At 38.1% G+C, this 18,225-nt stretch overlaps 1 long non-coding RNA gene across 2 annotated transcripts; it reads left to right on the forward strand.

Moving 5' to 3' along the window:
- Window positions 1-1,731: 1,731 nt before the first annotated feature.
- On the forward strand, window positions 1,732-6,352 carry LOC127098361 (uncharacterized). 2 transcript variants are annotated; one of them, XR_007793341.1, is made up of 2 exons: window positions 1,732-3,528; window positions 3,807-6,352. It is a non-coding gene; the product is annotated as an uncharacterized LOC127098361 (long non-coding RNA). The 2 variants fall into 2 exon arrangements; XR_007793342.1 differs by having other exon boundaries at window positions 1,732-3,517.
- Window positions 6,353-18,225: the final 11,873 nt, after the last annotated feature.

The raw sequence follows: 18,225 nt of genomic DNA on the forward strand, positions 1-18,225 counted from the left end.
ATTGGAGAATAAAGAATGATTTTTTTTACGAAGAATGGAATAAAACTTTTCCCATAAGTCACATGAGAAACACTTAAACCCCACATAATTAATTAATTAAACAACGAAAATATGCATTGGAACAACTGTCAAGTTTTGTCTCTATATGTAATGCATACCTTATATTATAATAAAAACCCCTATTAGTTCATACATAACAAAGGTATAGTCATGGGAAGCATATTAGATAGTGTGACAACTATATTCTCAAAACTATAGCATTAGCCATGCTAGGACTTTATAGTTTTACATGTTATTAATTATTTTTGATTCCATTGAAACAAAAAATTTCAATGCATGGTCTTTATTTATTTCCCTATAGACGACATATATTATCATGCTTGTACAAAAACATTAAATATGGTATGTGCTTGCCACCTTTGGATTCCCTATGGTTGAAAAGGACTCGATGCATTCTTTGTTATTATGGCCCTGCAATGCAGAATTATGTCTTTTCCTTCAAGGACCGGCTTCAATAAATTGTTGGTGTAATTACTTCTTCCTATTTTGGTGTGGCATTTAAGTGTTACAATTATTACTATCCTTCGTCTTTATTCTTATATAAAGTAAATATATTGGCTATTTATGACCAAATAAAAATGTAAAATTAGCTCTGGAAATGTAACTTCGAGTGGTGTTATAATATGAAAAAAAATTAGGTTGGTGTGGGAAAATATAAGTCATATACAAAAAATCATTGAAATCTAAGCTAACTAAATAACTTTAAGATTTTATAAAGATGAATAAGTATGTATTTAGTTTTACTGTGATAAAAAATTAAGATTTAAATAAATTAATTTTTACTAATATCACTTTGTAAGGTTAATTATACTCTGAACGCAATTATAAAAACTAATCTTTTGAGTTTGGGAGGATCATAATAAACCATAAAAAGAAAAAATTCTCAAAAAATTTAACACTGTGAATATTTCAGAAATAAAACATTACTTAAAAAAGTAATTACATCTAAAAATTATTGAAAAATTGTTTATATTACTAAATATACTTTAATGTTGAGAAGTATTTAATGTTTTCTCTATTAATTAATTTTGAAGTGTTTGCTAGATAATAATGTTAACTTTACTTAATTAATATGTTTGTTGATTAAGGGCTAATTGCACTTTTGTAGGATAATTAGTTAGGTTATTATTGGATATTTATTCACGTTGATGTAAGTTTTCAGAGGTCCCATGTAGGTTTTTCATGTTTTAATTATGAAAAAACAAATCAAGATCCTATTTTGTCATGGTTTAACCATAACAAATATTTTATGAGACTTTTTAAAACTATTTTTAACCATGATAATTTTTGCGTCCTGTGCGATAGTCTGCCTTGCACACTCTCAAAGACGGTCGTCCTACTCCTGTATTGTTGCAAGTTTTCATATAATAAAAATGATTTTATTTATTTTGTAAAATGTTGATATGATATCATATGACACATCAACTTTAATCCTCCCCTTTTTTCCTTCAACATGTGTTCATTCCTTTCTCTACGTCAAACTTCATTATCACCAACAAATTTCACTTCCCATTGGTTTCTCAAGATTTCGACAGATCAATTATCCTTCATCCTTATCTAGTTTAATCTCTCAATCCTCGTGTTACCTCCTCATTGGTCTCCTAAGATTTCACTCTTATTCTTTCAAATATATACATAGATTCATTCTTATTCTTATATCATTCTTTCATATTCTCTTTCTCTCTCTTCCCCTCTTTCCTCTTTCTACTCTTAAATTCTCTCATCCCACATTCGTCGATGTTCCTAGAAATTCACCCATATTCATCGCCATTCCCATAAACCTCAAGAACAAAAACCAAAATTCAAGAATACCTTCAAACACAACCTAGAAAACCCATCCAAATGAACCTAGAAATTAAAATACTCAAGAAACTCTTCTCGAGCCTTAATTCCCACCAACAAAATCAAGAACTTCACCCAAAATTATGAACACATTCACCCCTCTTAATAATTTCCTTCAACCAACATCCAATAATCCTAGAAAATGAAATCCAAAAATCCACCTCTTCAAGAATCTCACCTTCAACCTTAATCCAAAACATCAAAAATCAAGAACAATATCTCATTCACTACCTCATTTCTCCACACAAAATCATATTTCACGCCAACTTCATCATAATCCAAAACCTTACCTCATATCCTCTTCCATTTTCTACAATCGTCAAGTCAAACCAATTTGGACCAATCTCTCCTCAACAAATTTATTCTCTATCCAAAAACTCCAGATCCAAACATTTTCCCTTCTTCATCCTTCGAACCCTAACTCTAAATATACCCATAAACTTTGAACCCTAATCCTCATCCCTCTCATCAACTTCAAACCCTATCTTTTTTTCATCCTCATGTATGATTCCACCTACTTAGACTTCGGTACAAATTCCTCAAATTCATATTATCTCCATCCCAATGAAAACCCATCCACTGTCCTTGTTACGGCCCTTCTCGACCACAAAAATCACAACTCATAGTCTCGTGTAATGAAAGCTGCCCAATTTCCAAAAATAATATATGTTTCATTGATGAAACTTTTTCTCAACCTCTTATCATCACACCCTCTCTGGTCCTTAGCTCCACTGTAATAACATGGTCCTCTCCTAACTTCACCATTCCATATCTGACTACAACGTCTAATCCATCTCATGGATCGATATTGCTCATGAAGTTTAGAAAATGTTAGGAAATCATTTCTCTCAAGGTAACATTTTTTAAAATTTTGTCCTTCAAGACAATCTCACCCACCTTCATCAGGGTTCTTTAGATGCTTTACCCACCTCAAAAAGCTGACTTTTGTCTGGGAGAAAATTGATTTTCTCCGACCCACTTGAGATTTTGCATGTGTTATACCTTACACATGTGGAGTTGCATCTGGTCTTCGAAAGTACAAAACTCAAGATCGTATAATCAAATTCCTAAATGGTCTCAATGAACCATTCTCCATAGTTCAGTCTCAAATCCTTCTGCTCGACCCCTTTCCTTCTCTTGACAAGGTTTAATTAATGGTCATTGGCTTGGAATGATGTTCATATACTCTTTCTCTCTTTTATAATCCCACCATGGCTATGCATTTTTAACCCATTCCCACTATTGGGAGAGCTCGTGGTGCCAACTCTTATTGTGGTAGAGGTCGCTCTAATACTAGATGTGGATCTTCCTCTCAACGAGTTTGCACTCATTGTGGATGCACAAATCATGCTATGAAGACTTATCTCATGAAGCACGATTATCCACCAGGTTATAATTAAAAAAGCACAAAAGCTTATATCAATAACACCATTGATTCCACTCCTATTGACGTTTCTTCAAATTTTCCTCAAAACTCTTAGAACTCTCTAGTTGCTATCCAAGATCAATATAAATGATATCCTTCAACTTCTTCACCAACGAGTATCTTCTCCTTCTCCTGATGTGTCTGATACTTCCCTTATCCACATTAACTCTGGCTCCACCTCCGTGGATGGTAAGCCACATGTACGTTGGGTAACTAATACAAGTGATACTCATCACATTACTCCTACTTTAAACAATTTTTCATATTATTCTTATGTCACTCCTATAATCACGCAACTCCCTAATGGTTTTATTATTCTGACTAACATTGCAGGAACTGTTTATATTTCAGATTCTTTAACCCTAACTAATGTTGACTACATTCCAACACTTAATGTTAACTTGATTTTAGAAACTAAATTTATACATTCTTCATTCTTTTATCTCAGCTCACTAACACATAATATCTTATATTGTAGAAGAACTCCAATAAAGTGATTGGTTCAGCTGGTAGACATGGGGACCTATATGTTCTTCAAGCTCAGGTCATATATTTTTCCCCTTTGCCATTTCACTTGTTATTATGTTCAATTAGTTTCTTTTAGTCTTTGGAATGGATGATTAGGGCATCCCTCTAATTCAATTCATAAAACTTTATCTTCTATTTTCCTAACATCACTCATAGCATTAAAAAAGATTTTTCTTGTCACTTTTGTCACTTAGCTAAGCACAAACATTTACCATATTATGATAGTATTAACATTACTTCTAATGGCTTTACTCTTTTACATGTTGGCATTTGCGGACCCTACTCAATCCCTTTTGTCATTAATAAGAGATATTTTCTAATCGTTTTTTATGAATATACTTGATTTACTTGGGTTACTTTTATGACCCATAAGAGTGAAACTAGAAATCATTTACTTAATTTCATTTCATTTATAAACACCCAGTTTTCTTCCAAGTTAAAATGTATTCTCATAGACAGTGGAAAAAAAAATTAATAACTCCCAAGGAATCTTACATCATAGATCATGTGTGGAATGCCCTAAAAAATATCATTATTGGAAGGAAACGTCAACACATCCTCAATGTCTCAAGATCCCTGTTCTTTCAAGAAAACATTGTTGGTGTAAGTCCTAGAGGCCAATACTTTTGGTACTTACATCGAATTATTTATTAATAATAAAAGGTTTTTTCTTTATTATGTTTATTTAATAAAGTCACTAGAATAGCTAGCCCATTTAATGAATCAAGTGTGACTTAATCATGAGATCCCATTAAACATAAGGACATTATTCTTAAAGCATCTGTAGTCGAGCTTTGTTTTAAAGTGGGATAATATTAAAGCATTAAGACTATTATGTATATAGACTGATGATCACGTCTCATGGATCATGGATAAGGAGTTATCAAGTCTTAAACATAGGTATTAATATTAAGAGTAATATTTATACTGGATTGACCCACTATGAGAATACTATATAAAATGTTATGCAAAGTGTCATAAGTTATTCTCATGGTGATAGTGGTGTATACCACCCTTCGATCTAAAACCACTATGGACCCTAGATGTTGAGTCGAGTGCCTTATTGCTGATCAAACATTGTTCGTAACTGGATGACCATAAAGACAGTTGATGGGTAATCCACGAAGCATGATGAGGGACATGAGTGACCTAGATGGAATTTGCCCATCCTGCGTAACAGAATAAATGTCTAAGGGCCCAATATTGAACTGGACAAGGATTACAAGGTCTATGCCTTGTGTTCAATATAGACATAAGGATAAATGAGTAATTGTACACATAAGTATTAGCACAAAAGATTTGTCAGATCATATGACATTTTCGTGTCTCAGGTAGAACTGATGTGTTGCTAGATACCGCTCACTGTTTATTATGTTAAATACATGATTTAATATAATTACCAATGTCGCGAGAACCTACAGGGTCACACACAAAAGGACGGATTGATGAGAGATAAATTAAATAAGGAACACCGTAAGATACAATGCACTTAAGTGAATTGTAGAACATCGTAAGGTACGGTGCACTTAAGTAGAATACGAAATATGGTAAGATACCACATGCTTAAGTGATTTTGGTATATCATAAGATATGCGCCACATACACTTAAGTGGGCTTTTTAGCTTACAACCCGCACAAGTGGTTCTATAAATAGAACCCTTGTGTAGAAGCATTTGTGTACATGAAATTTCGTTTCTCTCTCTCTCTCTCTCTCACACACACACACACACACACACACACACACTCAAAGACTTCATTCGTAGCAGCTAGCACTGAGATTGAAGGAATCCGTTCGTGTGGATTGAGTAGAGGCGTTGTCACCATTCAACGTTCGTGATCACTCCTTAGATCTACATCAAAGGTTTCAATCACCACAAGAGGTAACGATTCTATCACTGATCATGCCCATTCGTAAGGATCACTAAAGGATAATTTTTTTTATTTTTGTTACGTTTTGGATCGCCATTCGTAAGGAACCACTGTCCGCTAACCGTGCAGCAAGACCCACGACTAACTTTGCGTAGTGTGATCGGTTGCTGAAATTTAATTTGGTTTATTTAATTAACAGAATTTAAATTAATAATAATAATATGTTTATTATTATTGTCTTGTGGTGATTGGTTATGGCCTTAGATTTCCTTTATTTTGTTTTGGGATTTTAAAATACGACCTGCATGTCGTGCCTCTCTTTTAATCTCTTAATGTAAATTCTTTTCTCATCTCACTCCCTCGTATGTAAAACGAGTTTCTTTTATGTAATGTAATGTTATGAATAAAGAGAAGAATACAATATCAAAGGAGGATAACCTTGAAGATCTTGCTTGGAGAAGCTTAAATTGTTATTAGGTTAGCTTAGGTTCTCTCATTGGCTTAGGAGAACAATTGCGCTAGGGGCCATAACTGTTTCATTTTGTATGTATGTTGATGCATGTGAATGCATGTTGATGCATGTGGGAGACGATTTATATGATAAATAAGCCGGTGAGATCAGAATAATTGCAAATTCCCTCAAATTAAATATTAAGTTTATGCTTTCCAAGTTTTAGCACTCATCAAGACTAGTATCGAACATTGTAGGTTTCGCCTACACGAGGTGCACATTCTATATTAGTAAGGTGCAATTGAATAATTGTAATATCCAATTGCTAAAACAATGGGTCAAACTTAACTGAACAAATTATAATACGATTATATATGTTTAGAAGCAAGAGTTGGAAATGATCCATGTGATGGATCGGAATAAGGAGTTATTCACCCAACTAAAATACTCAAGAGCTGTATTAGATACAATTGGAAGGAGTTCCTACCTAAATAACCTAGTTTTGTGTAATCCGCCTACGCGGACTTAAAACAAAGTGAAATGTGGATCTCGATCCACTAGAAAATCTTCCAACGGGATTTTCCGAATCAAATGGTGAGGGTCATTTATTTTGAGTAAAATAGTGGGCGCATATTTAATTAAAGGTCTAATTAAATATGTTATTGATGTAGGTGTTTAATTGGCTGCATTGTATGGTAAAACACAAATGTCTTGACTGATGTCATGACATGTATATGTAACTACATTGTAGTTATTGCAGGACTAGCTAACACAGGATTATTGAATGCTGTGACATTCATACCTGTCAACAGATACTAAGGAACAGAAGCTCTGTTAGAACTTAGTATTCACTTGCAGTCTGGTTATCAAGGAAGAACCAGACCTGGCATAAGGCCTACTGATTGAATGTCAAACTGGATGTTGTGACATTCATCATTGACAGCAGCTACTGAAGATTGGGCAGAGTGGTGTTCTGCTATACTTCAGCACTTTACTTAGTTTGTTATTCAAGAGAATAGCAGAACTAACTTAAGGCCAATTGTGTAAATGTTAAGTTGGACACTTTGACATTTACTAATGTAAGCTGGTACTGTAGTATGGTCATATTGATCATGTACAGGTCAGCAGATTTGTACAGTCTGTTTTCTGGGAAAACAGACTCAGCATATGGACCTTGATGTCAAGCTGAATGTCGTGACATTCATGCCTGACAGCATATGCTAAATTGTAGGTTGTTCAGTTTTCTGTTACAGCTTTCTCAGGCTATTCTTTAGGAAGTCAACAGCTTAGAGAAAATCCAGGAAATCAACAACCAAGCTACATTCAATGAACCTAACAAATAGCCTATTTGTTAGCAACCTAAATATTGAATTTGAGGGAACGTATGTGACCTAAAATTCAGGAAAATACAGGTGCAAAAGCCCAGGTGCTGCAATATAAAAAGGAAGGCATTCCTCCATTCAGTTTCAGGGATTTTGAGGCGTGAAGATTTAGTGTGTCCATCTTACTTCACTGCTGTATTTTTGTGAGTCTAGAATTAGACGTATCTTGTAAGCCAAGTCATTATCAAATAGATGATTGCTTTGGCATAGGGTGTTCATTGAGTTGTAAGTGTTGTGTCACTCAAAGCTTTTAAGCGTGAGTGCTGTGTATCTTGGTTTAAGCTGTGAAGCATAACCAAGAGTTGTTTTTGAAGTGTGACTTCAAAGTGTTTTTAATATCACTGAGGTGATTGAGGGGGAGTGAGTAGGAACTCTGATCTTAGATTAAGATTGAAATTGCATTGGGTAGGGATTAAGTGATAAGTTGTAAACGGGTGAGTTTAGCTTTGAATTGATACTACTAATAGTGGATTTCCTCCCTGGCTTGGTAGCCCCCAGATGTAGGTCATGTTGGACTGAACTGGGTGAACAATTACTTGTGTTATTTACTGCACTTATAATTAAGTTCTGCATAATCCCTGTCTGTGCAGAATTGGATGTCATAACAACCTGTGTGACATCCAAAGTCTGATAACTAGAATTTCAATTGGTATCAGAGCAGGCACCCTGCCTGTGAAGTTCTGGGTGAGATCTAGGGAAGTTACTTTCTAGTACCATGGACAAGGATTTAGGACACTCAAATAGACCACCCATGTTGGATGGCTCTAATTATGATGACTGGAAGCCTCGTATGATAGCCTTCTTAAGGTCTCTAGACAGCAAAGTCTGGAGAGCTGTCAACAAAGGATGGGAACATCCAATGAGGACAGGTGAAGATGGAGTCAGTGTGCAGATTCCTGAAGAAGATTGGGACAAGGAACAAGAGGCATTAGCTCTTGGAAATTCCAAAGCCTTGAATGCACTGTTCAATGGAATCACTAAGAACATCTTCAGGCTGGTGCACCATTGTGAACTAGCTAAGGAAGTTTGGGATACCCTCAAGGTAACTCATGAAGGTACTTCCAAGGTGAAGATGTCAAAACTTCAGATGTTGACAACCAAGTTTGAAAATCTGAGGATGAAAGAGGATGAGACTATTCATGACTTTCACATGAATATTCTTGAAATTGCAAACACCTCTGGTGGACTAGGTGAGAAAATGACTGAAGAGAAACTCGTAAGAAAGATTCTCAGGTCCTTGCCTAAGAGGTTTGCTATGAAGGTCACTGCCATAGAGGAGGCTCAGGACATCAGCAATATGAAGGTAGATGAGCTCATTGGTTCTCTCCAAACCTTTGAAATGGGCTTAGGTGAGTATGCTGAGAAGAAGAAAAGCATAGTCCTTATAGGAGAAGGATATACTGGAGGTGATGAAAGTATATCAGAAGCCTTAGCCATGCTTGGGAGACAGTTCAACAAGCTCATAAAGAAAGTTGATCAACAGGGTAAATCTAATGTTACGAACATCCCATCTGACATAAAGAAACGATCAACTCATAAAGAAAAGGCCAACCAAGGCAAGGGAATCCAGTGCCATGGATGTGAAGGATGTGGTCATAGTAAGGCTGACTGCCCTACCCTTCTCATGAGGCAAAGGAGAGGGTTATCTGTCACCTGGTCAGAAGAAGGCTCTGAGAGTGAATCTGAAGGAGAATCGGCCAAACAAGTCAATGCTCTGACTAGTGTTTGTGCCTCAGAGGATAACTCAAGTGGAGATGAACTCACATTGGATGAGCTTGCTGTTTCATATAAAGAATTATGTGTTAAAAGTGCAGAAGTTTGCATCCAAGGAGAAAAGCATAAGAAACTCATCAAAGAACTAGAAGCTGAGAAACTAGAGCAGCTGAAAGTCATAGAGGGTCTGAAGAGTGAGATTTCGTTGTTAATCTCTAAGCTAGACCAAATGACCAAATCCATCAAAATGTTGAATAAGGGATCTGACATCTTGGAAGAAATCCTGAAGACAGGACAGAAGTCTGGAAACACATCTGGTCTAGGCTTTGGGAAAAGATCCTCAACTGAACGCAAACGCCCAAAGGCTAAAGTTCAGAAGTCCAAAGGGATGTCTCATTCAAAGTCACAACATCGAGGAACCAGAATGAACAACCATCAGAAGAAGAAATTCAAGAGATGGAAATGTCATTACTGTGGTAGATTCGGTCACATAAAACCATTCTGCTACAGGCTGCATGGTTACCCAAACCAGACCCCTCAAGGTAGGCCCAAGAAAAAGGTGTCTACTCATAATGCTCCCATTAAGAAACCAACATGGGCGGCTAAGCAGACACCTCAGGTCAATCCTAAGCAGCTGGCATCTAAGATGCACTTCTCTCCTGAGAATCAACAGTGTGTTGCTAACCTTGCTCACACTTCTTCAAGAGGACATACCAAACAAGATTGGTACCTTGATAGTGGTTGCTCAAGGCATATGACTGGGATGAACTACCTAGTGGTGAATCTACATCCCTCTCACACCAAGTCTGTGACATTAGGTGATGGAACTAAAAGAGAAGTCATGGGTGTTGGGAAGCTGGACTGTCCAGAAGCTCCAAAATTGAGTGAGGTATTGTTAGTAAAAGGACTAACTGTGAACCTCATAAGCATAAGCCAGCTGTGTGACCAAGGATATAAGGTGGAATTTACCAAGGGAGGATGTGTGGTGTTGAATGGGGTCAATCAAGAAGTGATGAGAGGAGATAGATCCAAAGATAATTGCTATCTATGGAAATCTAAAGACTCTATCAACCCCCCCAAGTGTCCTTTGACCAAGGGAGATCAGGAAGGGAAGGTGGGACATGGAAAACTTGATGCACCTCAGGTAAAAGGAGTGAAGAAGAGCATTTCCAAGGGAACTATGAGAAGAGCCTCATATCTGTCCTTAGATAAAAGGACATACTATGGAAAGTGTCTGCTCAAAAGTAATGAGCCCTTGGATACCTTTGGCCATCATATAACTGATATGACAGCGAGGGATAGACAGAGGTGCATGTTATTGACGTCTGCAGAAACTCAGTACCTTGCCTATGGAGGCAGGTGGTCACCTCCAGCTTGGAGGAACCTGATGCAGACAGAGTACAATGTCACACAGAATGTCATGACATTGTACAGTGAGGACAAAAAGGGAAGGTGTGCATCTGAAAAGTTATAGCAACTAATGAAGTTAGTTAGCTACTGTTTAATAAGTCAAATTATTAGACATCTGGTGAGCGCTGAGTGGTCAAAATCTAATAGACCTTTCTCCTGCACAAAGCGTTTCACATTCAGTCGTTTCATTCTCCACTCGTGCAAACCCTCGTCCAAAGAAACGATTCATCTTCCCTCTCCAATTTTCAGCATGGCTCGTCAATCCGACACCTCCTCGTACACCACCATGTCTGATTCTCACAGCACCGAGTCTCACCACCCTACCCGGGAGGAACCAGTTGTGGACGCAGCAACTTCGTCCCATGCAAGAAGACCTAAGGAAACGGTCACTGGGTTTTCATCAGAAATCGCTCTTGATGAACACACAAGGGAAGGGTCAAGGTATGTACATAACTCCATTGCAACTATCGTCACTCAGATACTATCTGGCAATCGAGATGTTCCTGGGGTTTCTGTTCCCTTGAACACAATCATTCCTGACATTGCTGCATGTCAAGAGAAAGCTGTTGTGTTGAGCAAAAATGCCACTGACAATGTTGAGCAACCAAATGCTCATGAGGGATCAAAGGTTGAAAAACCCTCAGGCAAGGTGAGAAGTGAGAAGGCCAAGGTTACTCAAAATGTTGAGGACAAGTCTAGGGCTGAGACGATTAACGTGGAAGAACTCTCAGACAATGATCTTCTGGCTACAGTTGTTCCTAGGATAGCCAAGAGAGTCAGGACCAGAAGGGAGAAAAAGGCCGTGGAGTTGAAGTCCCCCTCTAAGGAAGTTGGTGCACCAAACCCTCACAAGCAACCAGAGTCAGAAAGCACACACAAGAGGAAAAGCTATGGACCTACAAAAGCTTGGAGCAAAGAGGTGCCTAAGAAGGTGAAAACCAAAGCTGTGGTGGCGGAATCTGAATCTGATGCCCCATGTGATGTCACAACATCCATGTCCAGGAAGAAGCCCACTTCCAGTAGGTTGGCAACCAGTGTCCCAGAAGTTCCCATTGACAATGTGTCCTTCCACTTTGCCTCCAGTGTTAACAGGTGGAAGTATGTGTACCACAAGAGGCTGGCATTGGAAAGAGAACTGGCACAGAATGCCATGGACTGTAAAGAGATTGTGGATCTCATCAAGGAGGCAGGGCTGATGAGAACAGTGTCACAACTTCCTAAGTGCTATGAGACCTTGGTGAAGGAGTTTATTGTAAATCTGTCAGAGGAGTGTGCCGATGGGACATCCAAGGAATTTCGAAAGGTCTATGTGCGCGGCAAATGTGTGACTTTTTCCCCCTCTGTAATAAATCAGTATCTGGGAAGAGCGGATGAAGAGCAACCTGAGCTTGAAGTGACTGACAATACAATCTGTCAAGTCATCACAGCAAAGCAAGTCCGAAAATGGCCTCTCAAAGGGAAGCTAGTAGCTAGTCAACTAAGTGTCAAGTATGCAATGCTGCACAAAGTTGGATCAGCCAACTGGGTACCCACTAACCACAAGTCAACTGTGTCTATGGCATTAGGGAAGTTCATCTATGCAGTGGGAACCAAAGCTAAGATGGACTATGGTGCCTACATATTTGATCAGACAATGAAGCATGCTGGGAGCTTCAGTGTAAAGGGTCCCATTGCCTTCCCCTCTCTAATATGTGGAGTTGTGCTGAATCAATTTCCACACATCCTGACAGAGAATGACTTTGTGAGGAGAAGGGAAAGTCCATTGGCTTTCAGCTACAAGCTGTTCCTGGGCAAGCATGTCCCGGACATAGTCGTGACATCGGGAGAGACTTCCAAAACTAGCCACCAACCAGACAAAGCTGATGTCATTGCAGTTCTCAAGGAGACCTGCAAAGAGCTGGGAGCTAGAAAGAATGCACTGGAACAGCTCATCTTGCAGCTGGAGTCTACTGCTGAGGACACGGATGGAGCTGAAGGGCAAATGGCTGAGGGGGAGGAAGAGGCCAGCTCTGAAAAGGAGGCTGATGAGGAGGCTGATGATGAGGCAGAGGATTAATCCCTTTGTTGCTGTTTTTCTGTTATGTGTGTAATTCATATTTCTTTTGTGGGTCTGTATATTAAAGTGTTGCTTTGGCAACATTTTTGACAAAAAGGGGGAGTGACAAGTGATACCCCAGGACAACAGAAGTTTACATTGTTAAACTTTAGTATTAAAACAGGTACCCTTTCATAACAGATTGAAGTTTTCCCTACTACAGCTGCTGTGTGTTGAAGTGTGTAGTTAACTTCTGTGTGCACACTGTTGTATGCCTCTGTGTGTTTGCTGATATGTGTGTGAAGTTTAGGTGCAACTTCGAATATATGTGTGCTGCTATGTGAAGTTTTATTTAACTTCCATGTGTGTGAGTGTGCTGCCACTCTGAGTGTATTAGCTAGTTTTATTCCGCTGCCATGAACTCTGTTATGGGGATCAAAGTGTTTTAGCCAAAAATTTGCCAAAGGGGGAGTTTGTAGGTGTTTAATTGGCTGCATTGTATGGTAAAACACAAATGTCTTGACTGATGTCATGACATGTATATGTAACTACATTGTAGTTATTGCAGGACTAGCTAACACAGGATTATTGAATGCTGTGACATTCATACCTGTCAACAGATACTAAGGAACAGAAGCTCTGTTAGAACTTAGTATTCACTTGCAGTCTGGTTATCAAGGAAGAACCAGACCTGGCATAAGGCCTACTGATTGAATGTCAAACTGGATGTTGTGACATTCATCATTGACAGCAGCTACTGAAGATTGGGCAGAGTGGTGTTCTGCTATACTTCAGCACTTTACTTAGTTTGTTATTCAAGAGAATAGCAGAACTAACTTAAGGCCAATTGTGTAAATGTTAAGTTGGACACTTTGACATTTACTAATGTAAGCTGGTACTGTAGTATGGTCATATTGATCATGTACAGGTCAGCAGATTTGTACAGTCTGTTTTCTGGGAAAACAGACTCAGCATATGGACCTTGATGTCAAGCTGAATGTCGTGACATTCATGCCTGACAGCATATGCTAAATTGTAGGTTGTTCAGTTTTCTGTTACAGCTTTCTCAGGCTATTCTTTAGGAAGTCAACAGCTTAGAGAAAATCCAGGAAATCAACAACCAAGCTACATTCAATGAACCTAACAAATAGCCTATTTGTTAGCAACCTAAATATTGAATTTGAGGGAACGTATGTGACCTAAAATTCAGGAAAATACAGGTGCAAAAGCCCAGGTGCTGCAATATAAAAAGGAAGGCATTCCTCCATTCAGTTTCAGGGATTTTGAGGCGTGAAGATTTAGTGTGTCCATCTTACTTCACTGCTGTATTTTTGTGAGTCTAGAATTAGACGTATCTTGTAAGCCAAGTCATTATCAAATAGATGATTGCTTTGGCATAGGGTGTTCATTGAGTTGTAAGTGTTGTGTCACTCAAAGCTTTTAAGCGTGAGTGCTGTGTATCTTGGTTTAAGCTGTGAAGCATAACCAAGAGTTGTTTTTGAAGTGTGACTTCAAAGTGTTTTTAATATCACTGAGGTGATTGAGGGGGAGTGAGTAGGAACTCTGATCTTAGATTAAGATTGAAATTGCATTGGGTAGGGATTAAGTGATAAGTTGTAAACGGGTGAGTTTAGCTTTGAATTGATACTACTAATAGTGGATTTCCTCCCTGGCTTGGTAGCCCCCAGATGTAGGTCATGTTGGACTGAACTGGGTGAACAATTACTTGTGTTATTTACTGCACTTATAATTAAGTTCTGCATAATCCCTGTCTGTGCAGAATTGGATGTCATAACAACCTGTGTGACATCCAAAGTCTGATAACTAGAATTTCAATTGATACTTATATTTTCATTATTTTTGTGTAGGTTACCATGATAACAAACACCTCTAACAATATTTTACGATCAATCCTTGATAAGGAAAAATTGTCTGGGACAAATTTTCTAGATTGGCACCGAAATTTGAGGATTGTCCTCAAACATGATAGAAAGTTGTATGTCTTGGAGAAACCTGTTCCTGAAGAGGAACCTCCTAGTTCTGCATCTAAGGCAGAAAGAGATGCTTATAAGAAGCATGTCGATGATTCCAATGAAATTGCTTGCCTCATGCTAGCTACCATGAACTCAGAGTTGCAAAAGCAACATGAGAACATGGCAGCATTCGATATGATCGAACACCTGAAGATGCTCTATCAAGAGCAGGCAAGGCATGAAAGGTTTGAAGTTTCAAAAGCTCTTTTTCAAGGCAAGTTAGATGAGGGAGCCCTTGTAGGTCCCCATGTGCTCAAGATGATTGGGTATGTGGAGAACCTTGAGAGGTTGGGTTTTCCCCTCGGAAAGGAACTTGCGATTGATTTGATTTTGCAATCGTTGCCAGATAGATTCAATCAATTTGTCCTTAACTTCAATATGAATGATATGGACAAATCTCTTCCTGAACTGCTAACCATGTTAAGAACTGCTAAGTAGAATCTGAAGTTAAAAGGGAAGTCCATTCTGATGATCGGAAATGGAAAGAGACAGAACAAAAGACCCACCAAGCAGGGTGATAAAGGGAAAGGAAAGGAAGTTGTCAAACCCAAACCCACTGCTTATGCTTTGAAGCCTAGTAGAGGCATATCAAAGGAAGGCACCTGCTTCCATTGCGGTAAGACCAGACACTAGAAGAGAAACTGCCCAAAGTACCTAGAAGATAAGAAGAATGGAGTAGAGACTTCAACTTTAGGAATTTTTGTTATTGAAATTAATTTATCTACTTCTGCATCATGGGTATTAGATACTGGATGCGGTTCTCACATTTGTACCAATGTGCAGGGGCGAAAAAGGAGTGGAGATTTGGCAAAAGGTGAAGTTGACCTACGAGTTGGCAATGGAGTAAAGGTTGCTGCTTTAGCCGTAGGAACTTATGTATTGACTTTACCTAGTGGTTTAATAATTCAGTTAGAGAACTGTTATTATGTACCTGCAATTAGCAGGAACATTATTTCCATTTCTTGTTTGGAAAAGTTTGGTTTTTCATTTATGATAAAGAACAATTGTTTCTCCATTTATTTGAATGATATATTCTATGCTACTGCACAAATGAATAACGGGCTATATGTCCTTGATCTTGAAATGCCTATTTATAACAGTAATACTAAAAGGATGAAACCTAATGAGTTAAATCCAACTTACCTTTGGAATTGTTGATTAGGCCACATAAATGAGAAACACATTTCCAAACTCCATAAAGATGGACTCTTGGACTCTTTTGATTATGAATCATATGAGACATGCAGATCTTGTGTAATTGGAAAGATGACAAAGTCTCCATTCACAGGAAAAGGTGAAAGAGCTAATGATCTTTTGGCCCTCATACATATTGATGGTTATGTGTATTTAATGAAACACAAATCAGAGTCCTTTGAAAAGTTCAAGGAATTCAAGAATGAAGTACAAAACCAAATAGGTAAGAATATTAAAACTCTTCGATCAGATCGAGGTGGTGAGTATTTAAGCCTAAAGTTTGATGACCATCTGAAAGAGTGTGGGATTTTATCCCAACTTAATCCTCCTGGAACACCCCAATGGAACGATGTATCTGAGAGAAGAAGTCGAACCTTGTTAGACATGGTCCGATCCATGATGAGTTACTCCAATCTTCCAAACTCCTTTTGGGGACATGCACTATTGACAACAACTTTTACACTTAACCATGTTCCATCCAAAAAGGTTGAGAAGACACCATATGAGATATGGACTGGTAAGAAACCACATATGTCTTACATGAAGATTTGGGGTTGCGAAGTTTATGTGAAACGACAAATTTCAACTAAGCTTGAGCCCAAATCTGACAAATGCTTATTTGTGGGGTATCCTAAAGAAACAAGAGAGTATTACTTTTACAATCCTTCTAAGGGCAAAGTGTTTGTCGCTCGAATTAGAGTTTTCATAGAAAAGGATTTTATTTCCAAAGGAATCAGTGGGAGGAAAGTAGAGCTTGAAGAAATTCAAGAATCACAAAGCATTGATACACCTATGAAGGAATTAGAGCAGGAAACATAAGTTGTTGTGGAAGAGAAACCTGCAAATACATGAGGCATTATGATTGAATTTCTCATTAGGTTTTGCATATGGGTTTAAGTATGCATGAATGTGTAACACAATATCTTGAATGTTTAACCATGTAATTTCTGTAATGGATGCCATAGGGTTTGGGGTTCTGGAAATCGCACTGTTATCAAAAGAGAACCCAGAACCCGCAGTCGTTCGCCAGCACTTCGCTGAGCGAACATGTAGCGAGGGTTCGCCAAGCCCTCGCTAGGCGAGGCAGTAGCGAATATGACAGTATTTGTTTTTTTCCAGTTGCATTCTAATCTGTTCTGTACTTGATTGACATGTTTTCTATTGCATCTACACGCTGTTTGCCTGACACCATTATTGCTGTGATTCTTTGTTTGGTGCAATTCTTGGTTGCACCCTAGCTTGGTATTCTAACCCGTTTGTTGAATTTTGTGAGGGTTCACATACTCCTGAAGAGACAGTTTGCTAGGTATTCCACTTTATTTGTGGGATACCCTTGTGAAGATTTATTTTAATTACTTGACTGATTACATTGCCTTCGAACATATGATATGGGCCCTCTCTTTGGTGCCTTACGATATTACGGCCATGTTCCGCGAATGTATGGATACCCTTAGCAAAGACCCTTCGATTAAATCATCATAGTCCCTCGAATGTTGCCTTCGAATACATGACTTTGTCCCTCGATGACCCTTCGTGGTAGCCTACGGTTAAATGATGATCGTCCCTTCGAATGCTAAGGTATCCTTACAAATGTTGCCTTCAATGACCGATCGACGATCCTACGATGTCCCTTTATATCCAAAGGATAAGACTACTTCTCAATAGTAAGGACATTTTTACCCTTCTAAGGATAGGAAATACCTATAAAGACCTTGGTTAGGTATAACTCTTAAATGCTTGCTCACAGCTTAAAATACTTTTCACACCTCTCACTTTTCGAAACATCTTTTAGAAAATCACCATTTGGTATACATTCGCACCATAATCATCGCCGAGTTATATCTTTCTAAACATCTTTCAAAATCAAACGAGATAAACACTTTGTATACATTCGTACAAGAATCATTATAAAGTTAAACTCTTCTTTCAAAATATGTTCTAAACACACCACATTTCTCAAACACTTTCTCGAACAAGGAAAACATAAGTGAGCTAAGCAATTAAGAGCCCATGGATAACCATGGATACAAAGGGTGCTAACACCTTCCCTTTGTATAATGTACCTCCCGAACCCAAAATCTAATCAAGAACTTTCCTGTTCTTTTCCGCCTTTCCTTATTGGATAAAAGAAAAGTCGTGGCAACTCTTGCTATCCGCGACATTGCTTTTCAAAGGAAAACACAAAAGTCAGTTCACCGTATAACAGAACTGGCGACTCTGCTGGGGACCTAAAAAGAGAGGTTACCTTAAAAAAAAAGGTCATTTATGTTTTCGAATTGTTC

This window comes from Lathyrus oleraceus, chromosome 6 (assembly GCF_024323335.1).
Source record: "Lathyrus oleraceus cultivar Zhongwan6 chromosome 6, CAAS_Psat_ZW6_1.0, whole genome shotgun sequence".
NCBI classification, from domain to species: domain Eukaryota; kingdom Viridiplantae; phylum Streptophyta; class Magnoliopsida; order Fabales; family Fabaceae; genus Lathyrus; species Lathyrus oleraceus.